The 9,228-nt window shown below is 40.8% G+C and overlaps 1 long non-coding RNA gene across 1 annotated transcript in view; it reads left to right on the forward strand.

Annotated features, from left to right (window-relative positions):
• Positions 1–9,012, forward strand: part of LOC135983771 (uncharacterized) — a 165,860-nt gene extending 156,848 nt beyond the window's left edge. The window contains exon 6 of the long non-coding RNA XR_010601548.1: positions 7,585–9,012. This is a non-coding gene — a long non-coding RNA (uncharacterized LOC135983771). The remainder of the gene's footprint in view (positions 1–7,584) is intronic.
• Positions 9,013–9,228: the final 216 nt, after the last annotated feature.

Raw genomic sequence — 9,228 nt, forward strand, 5'->3', positions numbered from 1 at the left:
GCTGCTGAGAAGGAGACTCTTCTCCTTCATGGTTGCTTTCCTCTTCCACATTATATGGTATCGGGGGAGGGAGGGAGGGACTCATTATTCCCTGCTGTGCAATCAGGAAGTTTATTCATTCTTCATTTCTCTGTGCGGCTTGTTTTTTCCTCTCCTCTCCCCCTCAACAGTGGTAGGAGAAGGCTCAACAGCTCCAGTACTTAGTTCTTTATACCAAAGAGCCAAGTGCAGTGTTGAACATTCTACAGCCTCTTTTTGAGAAAGGAGGCCTGGAGCAACTCTCAGCTTGCTTAGCACAGCAGTAGTCCTTTGGTACCAATCCATCAGGCCTCTGTGGTTCCATTCTGGTGCCATCAAAAACCAGAGCTACGATGTCAAACACTGAGTTTCTCAACTTTGCTATGGATAGGTGGAAACTCTAGTTTCCAAGAGTACAGTTTCCAAGGCAACTTCAAAAGAGAATAGGAATTTTTTTCCCCTTTACTTTTTGAAATATCACAAACCCCAGAGCCTATGAGACCCAAGAGAAGGTGTTAATACTCACAGCAAAGCTACATAATAATTTAAAATTGTCAGAACATTCGGAACACCTTATCCATCTTTAACTACACAGTGGTTTAGTTAAGCAGAGTGTAATTATCCAAACTGGAATTCTGCCATTACCCAGGGGTTAACATAGCTACATTTGCAAAGTCATGGAAAAGACAAAGCCCTGGAATCTTTAATGAGCACAAGATAAAGCTAAAGTAAATACCTTAACTTTAAATTTCATCCCAAGGATGACACTTCTAGCAATACCTTGCTCCCATTACCTGGTTCGGTTAGCTCAGGGAAGAGTGCCACCTATTGCTTCACCAGTGCCTCTACCAGTGTCTACTGTCTCCCACTGGCTGTCCCTCAACTTGCTTAGGTGGTGAGTAGAATTGTTTGAGAAAAATCAGATTTCTTTTTACAAAACCTTGTCAATTTCTTCCTCCATGCTTCTCACTGAAATTCAAAATTTCATCAAAGATTTCTGTCCATCTCTGTATGAAAGATCTGATAATATTTCATGGCATGGTGGGAAGGCTGTAAATTGCACCAGAAAAAATTTACATTAAAAAAAAACATTTATTTTTCTAGAAACAAGCGTTTCAGTCAAGTGCCTAAGAATTTCCAAAATTAAGAGATTGCTATCCTGCAATTATCCACGGGGAATGCTTCCAAGGAAAGGGGGACTCTGACATTTCCAGATGGTTTGTGTGATGCTTGAATGTCAGCTAAATAATCCAATGTGATTAATCAAATAAAGAGGAGTACAGAGTAAAGTGGAGGGCCAGAAGCAGCTCAAGTATTTTGGAATCTGCGTTATCTCTGAATTCTTCGAGGACTGCCTTAACGATTCGCTCATTTTGTTTTTTCATAATATGTCAAAAATCTAGACTGCCTTCAGGAACTTTAACACTGTACAAATATAACTGAATTCAGACAAAGACTGACACATGTATCTTGCTGCTCTACACTTTCCCCACCTAAAGAGAAGAAAGAGACACACACTTAATTAGTTCAAGTAGCTGTACTATATTCTGCAACATAGTGATACATTTCAATATGTCTAACAGGAAACCTGTAAGATCTCTAACAATCAGTTACATTTAAATTTGAGTTACTGGAAGTATTGTTATAATGCAACTGTAATCTACAACTGGAAGACTGGAGTAATATCGTGGATTACTGTGAATATAATCCTATATAATAACACAACATTATATAAGCCTCTTTCTCAAGTTAAGTACCAGACACCACAAATGTTGCAAGCTCTTTGGGACACTGACTATTTTTGTTATGTGCACATGTACAATGCCCAGCACAGTGTGGCATCAATGCCTGATTAGGCCCCATAGATGCTACTGCAGTACAAATATTAATAATGATCACTTCATTGATTTCAGTAGGACTGCTTGCACAATATGGGACTTCTTAATGTGAGGAATTGGGCCCATAATTGTTAGTAAGAATATTGAATTTGTTTATTTTGTGCCACATACTGAAGTGCAAATGGGGTTCTGTGCAACAATAAAAATACAATGGAATAACAACAAGATTCCAAAATAGCAATAAAAAGCTGCAAATTCAGAGAATACAACAAAATGCAGATGATTCCTCAGCACCATAACAGATATGAAATTCAAAGGCTGACTAAGGGCTTGTCTACAGGAAGATTTAGTTTATGGCAAGCTGGAGTGGTGACTCTAGCCCACACTAGCCTGCCATGGTCTAACAGTTAGTATACCCTGCTGATGCACGTTAACAGTCAGCTAATGAGCTTTGATCTAGTCCTGTTTCAAAGAGGACGATCAAAGTGCTCTAATGAGCTGTTACCATACGTCAGCAGGGTAAACATGAACAGTTAGACCGCAGCAGGCTATTGAGGGATAGATTCACACCCCATCCTGCCATGGTCTATTTTTCATGTAGACAAGCCCGCAGGCAGCTTCTCTTTGTAACTCTTCAGGCCATCACTACAAATGCATGCTAACCCGCTAATTTGAAGTGAGTTGATTGTACCACTAAGGGTACATCTACACTACAGGGGGGAGTCGATTTAAGATACGCAAATTCAGCTACGTGAATAGCGTAGCTGAATTCGACGTATTGCAGCCGACTTACCCCGCTGTGAGGACGGCGGCAAAATTGACTTCTGCGGCTTCCTGTCGACGGCGCTTACTCCCACCTCCGCTGGTGGAGTAAGAGCGTCGATTCGGGGATCGATTGTCGCGTCCCGACGGGACGCGATAAATCGATCCCCGAGAGGTCGATTTCTACCCACCGATTCAGGCGGGTAGTGTAGACCTAGCCTAAGAGGTGAACCTCTGATTGACACACCAGTGTGGAGTCTTCCAGTGTCTCAATGGATGTTTGCAGATTCTGCAGCATTCTTTCTGGAAACTGCCAGGTAGCAGATAGAAATCAATGCAGCAACCCACAATCCATCAGACTGACTTCCCATGCCATGCTAGTAGAAGAGTGGTTCTCAAACTTCATTGCACTGCGACCCCCTCCTGGCAACAAAAATCACTACACGACCCCAGGAAGGGGGACTGAAGCATGAGCCCACCCGAGCCCCACCTTGGGCAGGGGGGGCAAAGCCTGAGCCCCACCACGCTGGTGGGGGGGCCAAAGCCCGAGGGCTTCAGCCCTGTGCAGGGAGCCAATAACCAGAGCCCCACCACCCAGGGCTACTTTAATTGAATTGTCTTGTTAGAACTGACCCCCCCCCCACTTGGTAAGGCAACTCCCATCTTTTCATATACTGTTAGATTATATATATATATATATATATATATATATATATATATATATATATATATATATATATATATCTTCCTACTGTATTTTTCACTCCATGCATCTGATGAAGTGGGTTTTAGCCCACGAAAGCTTATGCCCAAATAAATGTATTGATTTCTCTGTGAGGGTATTTCTCCATGGGGATAAACAGGGAAACGACCTAACAATGTCTCTCCTCTTCTGTGGAGGTATAGTTGATGGGTGTGCCCGTCAGGGAACAGTTACATCATCTTAAGCCTGCAAGCTCTGAACAATGTGCAAGCAGGTCGAGAGGCTTGTAGGGCCAAATTCTGAGGCGTTCAGTGCCTTTTAACCACTTGTAATCCCTACTGACTTCAGTTAGAGCTGCCTTCAATGTGTTAAGGATGGGCTGGGGCAATGACCATACAGTGAAGCACTGAGTTATTCTCTTCCTTGAGCATTTTTTGAAAAATACCGACCATAGAATTTGTTCTATAGGATCTCCCAGATTTAGTCATTTCTGGCAGGGTGATTAAGCAATGTACAGGTGAGGGGTAAACTCTTTCACAGGCAAAGAAATCACTTCAACTTTCCCCTATGTAGGGAGGCAAAATATTAACATAGCTCTCCAGAGAATCTCAATTACTATCCCAACAACATTCAAGGGGGGTTGGATCAGGAGTATTGCTAGGGGTCAACTGTGAAATTCAGATCTGTATCATCCAGGTTTGGGTGTTTGCATGTAGGGTTTTGGTTCTGACTCTCTGAACTGTTAAATTTCAGAGTAGCAGCCGTGTTAGTCTGTATCCGCAAAAAGAAGAACAGGAGTACTTGTGGCACCTTAGAGACTAACAAATTTATTAGAGTATAAGCTTTCGTGGACTACAGCCCACTTCTTCAGATGCTATACTGCTATATGCATATTGCTATATGCATCCGAAGAAGTGGGCTGTAGTCCACGAAAGCTTATACTCTAATAAATTTGTTAGTCTCTAAGGTGCCACAAGTACTCCTGTTCTTCTTTGAACTGTTAAAGCAGTTTGCAACCCTCGGTTAAGTCTCAAATGATGTCTCATCCCAGAAAGATGGCCACAATTTAATTATAATTTAAAATAACAATCCTTTCCAATTTATTATTTTAAATTATTTATTCAAACTGCCAAATGCTTCTTCCCTTGGAAATTTTTAAGGTGATATTCTGCCCTTTTCCATGCATGTAACTCTCATTATGGTTCTCTGTTGGCCACAACAAAATTAGTGCAGTTTCCTGTAAATGTGTCTGCAAAATATCATTACATTATTTAAATTTTACAACCAATTAGCCTGGGATATGGTGTGAGTGCTTTTAGGATATGGAAGAAAAGCATCCTGGCCATTGATTTTTAATTGAAAATAGGTTTCTGTAACTTGACTCCAAACTTCTTCTGCTTGTTTTTAAAAGGATTTTTATATTCGACAGCAGGTGTCTAGATGATATTGGTTGTATCAGTTCTCTTGTGCCAAGACATTCTGCTATGAACACAGTACATACAGTGGGCCGAATTAAGACATGGAGTAAGCAGATGCAATTCCACTTTAGTTGAAGGATGATCTTATGGTTAAGGCACTAGGCTAGGATTCAGAAGACTTGAGTTTAATTCCTGGCTCTGCCACAGACTTCTTGTCTGACCTTAAGCAAGTCACTGAGGGTCAGATTTTCAGAAGTACTTAGCACCCAGCAGGTATCCAATGGTTTCTGAGTACTCAGCGTCCTTGAAAATTTGGCTTCTTCAGTAAGGGGGTGTCTACACAACTTTTAGTTTGCAATAAGTTGGGGTGTGACTCTCCCTCACACTAGCCTGCTACAGACTAAATGTCTGTGTGAACCCCCTGCTGACATTCATTAGCCCATTTCAAAGAGGACTAGGTCAAAGTGCATTGACTGTTAATGAACATCAGCAGGGTTCACATGGACAGTTAGTCCAAGGCAGGCTAGCATGGAGTAGATTCACACCCCTGCTTACCGCAAAGTAATTGTTAGTGTAGAGAAGCCCTTAGTGGCATAAATTGGAGCTGAGTTCTTTTGAAAATATGGCCCAGTTGCGAGCGCTCAGACCTTTTGAACATTTGATGCTTAAGTTCTCTGTTTCTCAATTTCCCATAAGTAAAATGGATAATACTTCCCTACCTCACAAAGATGTTGTGAGGATAAATTCATTAGTGTGTGTGCGTGATGCTCAGATTCTGTGGTGATGGAGGCTGTATATGCACCTACATAATCAGCTAATGTAGTTACACCCTTTTACATCAACTTGGCCCATTTTTTCAATCTTTGAAGGACTGGCTCTGACTTGCCTAATTGTTTCAATAAGGTTTGTTTTCCCCAAGGCTGCAGGCTTTTCGGTTTGTGATATTCAGTTTGTTTGGATCAATGGACTTCATACTTTAAGACGACACACAACACTTTTTTCTCCTTTATTTCACTTCAAACTATTGGCTTTGCTGTTTGCGTGATTATTCTGTGTAGGGCATCTGAGCAAGACAATTTTTAGTTTGTCTTCTTAATGAGTTTCAGCTTGCATCACAATTGTGTCACAGGAATACTTTAATTTGGTGCAATTTTCCTCTTTTGTTAGATTTTTTGCTTAGAGAAGGATGAGAACATATAATTGGCCATTGAAATTGTGTGACATTGTAATGGTCTCTATAATTTGAACAAAAATGCAACTGTATTTGTACATTGTTGTTACAAAATATAAAGCCCACTTCTCTTTCTAGTCTTTTTTTTTTATTCCAATACATACAGTACTACAACAGTCACCCCAAGGGATTGTACTCTGTGTAAACAAAGCTCCGTGTAACCTAGTAGGAAGTTGCCTTTCTATTTACTGACAATGTGGGCTTTGTTCTTTGCAAGAATATGCACTGCTCTTGATCTCATATGCCAATTTCAGGTTCATTTGGGGAGCCAATAGCATTTAAATATGCCATATCTGTGGTATAATATAATGTGTCATTTGCTTCTTTTATATGGAATGCTCTTTTGTTCTAAAAGCATTTCGCTTCACCTTGTCCAGTGCCCACTTCAGGTAACCTTACCCCATTGAAACACACAGAACTTCATGCTGTGTCAAGTCCTTCTTTGGAGAGTGTCACCATAAAACACACTTCCACTTCCCTTTTTAAGGATTGACAAGAGGTTTGGGCTTAGATTAATTTCTGGGAGGTCAGATTTATTTCTTGTTCTGAATAAGTATCTTAAATGGACACATTCAGCCTATTAAGATCTCAAATATATGTTCCATTAAATGTATACATGTACACACACTATGGTATCGTGTTTGCCCCTTTTCATATTTGTTATGGCTTCCTCTTTAAAAAATAAAAGTCTAAAACAAGGAGCAGGTAGGGCACTGGCATTCATCCACATTTTTACATTGTCTCATCTAGACCTTTTCTCAGCAGGGTTAGACTATATGTGGTAAAAATACCAGTGCCTTGTCTGCATTAGTCCTCCTGCCATTATTTCCAGCAATGGTAGTGTCATAGTGTGAGATTTCCCGCAAAATCTCTCCCGGAGAGACAGCCCATGTTAGAACACTTCTTTGAGTACAGTCTCTGCAATCTGCTGTTAGGCTGTAAAGCAGAGTATCTGAAGGTGTCACTGTCTCTTCGGAACTCGCTGGTATGTTAGACAAAGAAGGTGTGAATGAACTGGCATAGCCACCAAAAAAAATGACTCTGAATTCCTCATTATGAGATTGGATGACCTTATCTCTAGACCACCACCACCAATGCTCTCTTTCAGACTCCAGACAAGCCCACCTAGGAGTGTAGGAATGGATTTAAAACCTGATGTTTCCAATCTGAGGAGAGAGAGAACATTTTTGTTGAAAATGAGGGCATTATAGTTCCATTATCTGTTGCGATGTAGGAGCCATTCAAACCTGACTCTCTTTAAATTTCACTAGGCATGTCATGTTTTTATTTTAAATCACAGTTTTTCTTAGGAAAGGTTACAAAAAAGTCACAAGTATCAATGGGATATGTAATGGAAAAGATATGAAATTTGCATTAGCTGTGAGTGATGGGGAGTATCCATCATTTACAATATGAGGAAGGTATAATTTTCCAGGAGCAGCTTGTTTCACGTAGAGTATATTGGAATTTGTGGCTGAGCCCTACTCCTCTCCGTACACCAAGTGTGAGCAGCTGTATGCATTACTATGTCATGCGTGCTCAATATGTTTATGATTGCTCAATAATTTATGAGCTCTGTATATGTCACAACAATTTTCTTTTCTTTCATTGCAGCGCTAATAGTTCCCAAGCACACAAACAAAGCATGCCTGCTGAGCTCTGGGGAGTTACTCTGGATTAGAGTGGAAGGAATCTTTCCTACTCAGGTGATGGAGAGATTACAGAGCTAGAGCTGTGTATTTACTTCTTGCACACCCTCTATAGGAAAGATGTAGAGAGAACAGCTTGTGGAGTGACATTGTGGAAGGTGAGCCTGCCCTGTCTTTCCTGGACTTCCCCCAAAATCCATTATATGCACCAACATGAAGGGAACCACCACTGTCCTTGTACCGGTTCTTCAAATTCTATCCCACATGCTGCAATCAGACTGGTCCTGCAAAAAAACCATCTTCCACATCTGAAGAGGAAAGGATAAGAGCTGTCCCTACATGTCCGTTTCGCAGTCACAAAGAGCAACATGTTTGAATGCTGAATTACCTACTCAGAAAAAGCCTGTTTGAGTTGGGGAGGTATTCTGCAGTTTATATCACCATAAACGGCATCATTCTCCCTCTTCTGCTTTCTTCCTCTTGGGGGACACGGTTGGTATATCAAGCCTATTTTTCAGATACCATTCTTGACAAATGTAGTGTACAGTTATATGGTTATTCTTTTATATTAAAACACCCCCCAGAAAACTGATGTTTTTGTTAGTATCCTTCCAGATTGTAATTCATTTACTATATGAAAAATAAAATGGCCGTCTTGATTTCATGTCACATTTTCTTCTCCTTTAATGCCTCCATTTTCTTTTATTTTGGGCTAAGGATCAGAGGGTGAAACCCTAGCCCCAGTGAAATCAATGGCAAAACTTCCATTGACTCACTGGGGCAGTGTGATTCACAGAACTATAGCCATAAAGCTTAAGGCTAGAAGGGATCATCTTGTCTGATCTGCTGCTTATCACCGGCCACCAACCCCACCCAGCACCTGCACACAAAACCCAACAACGGAAACTAGACCACAGCATTACAGCCACAGGCAAAGAACAGCAGGGAGTGAGGTGCACCAATGCGCAAGACTTCTGCAATGGCAGGGACATGATTAAGTGAGATATACACAGATAATCCTAACAAGTGACCCACACCCCACATTGCAGAGAGAGGAGAAAAACCCACAAGGTCACTGTTAATTTGACTCACATAGTAGCGTTCCAATTTGTAATCCATTTACTAACAAAAACATCAGTTATCTGGAGTTTTTTTTAAGAACAGGTTAAACACCTATCAGGGATGGTCTAATTATACTTAATCCCACATCAGCATGGAATGATGACTAGACAGTCTCTTGAGGACTCTTCTAGACCTATGTTTCTATATAAAACTGTAATTACAAGAAAAATACTGGTTGAAGTCTGCTTTCTATTATATTCTGTGTAGGTCTCTCTATCTAGCACAGAATTGCTTTGTTCTGAGTGCATGTTAAACTTGTGAACAGAGGAGAGCTGGCACTGACAGTCAAAGGGTAAATGTCAGTCTGTGGGAGAGTTTTGCACATTTCATACAGTTTGAGATGATCAGCAGTGACCCAGAAACATGCAGCAGTGTGAAGAGAGGGTATTCTTGTCTATGCTAAATGCATTCAAGAGTTCCAAAATAAGATTTGTTTGCTGTGCTGCTGAGCCATTTGTCTGCATAATTTACCTGCATCAGACGTGTC

This window comes from Chrysemys picta, chromosome 5 (genome assembly GCF_011386835.1).
Source record: "Chrysemys picta bellii isolate R12L10 chromosome 5, ASM1138683v2, whole genome shotgun sequence".
NCBI lineage: Eukaryota > Metazoa > Chordata > Testudines > Emydidae > Chrysemys > Chrysemys picta.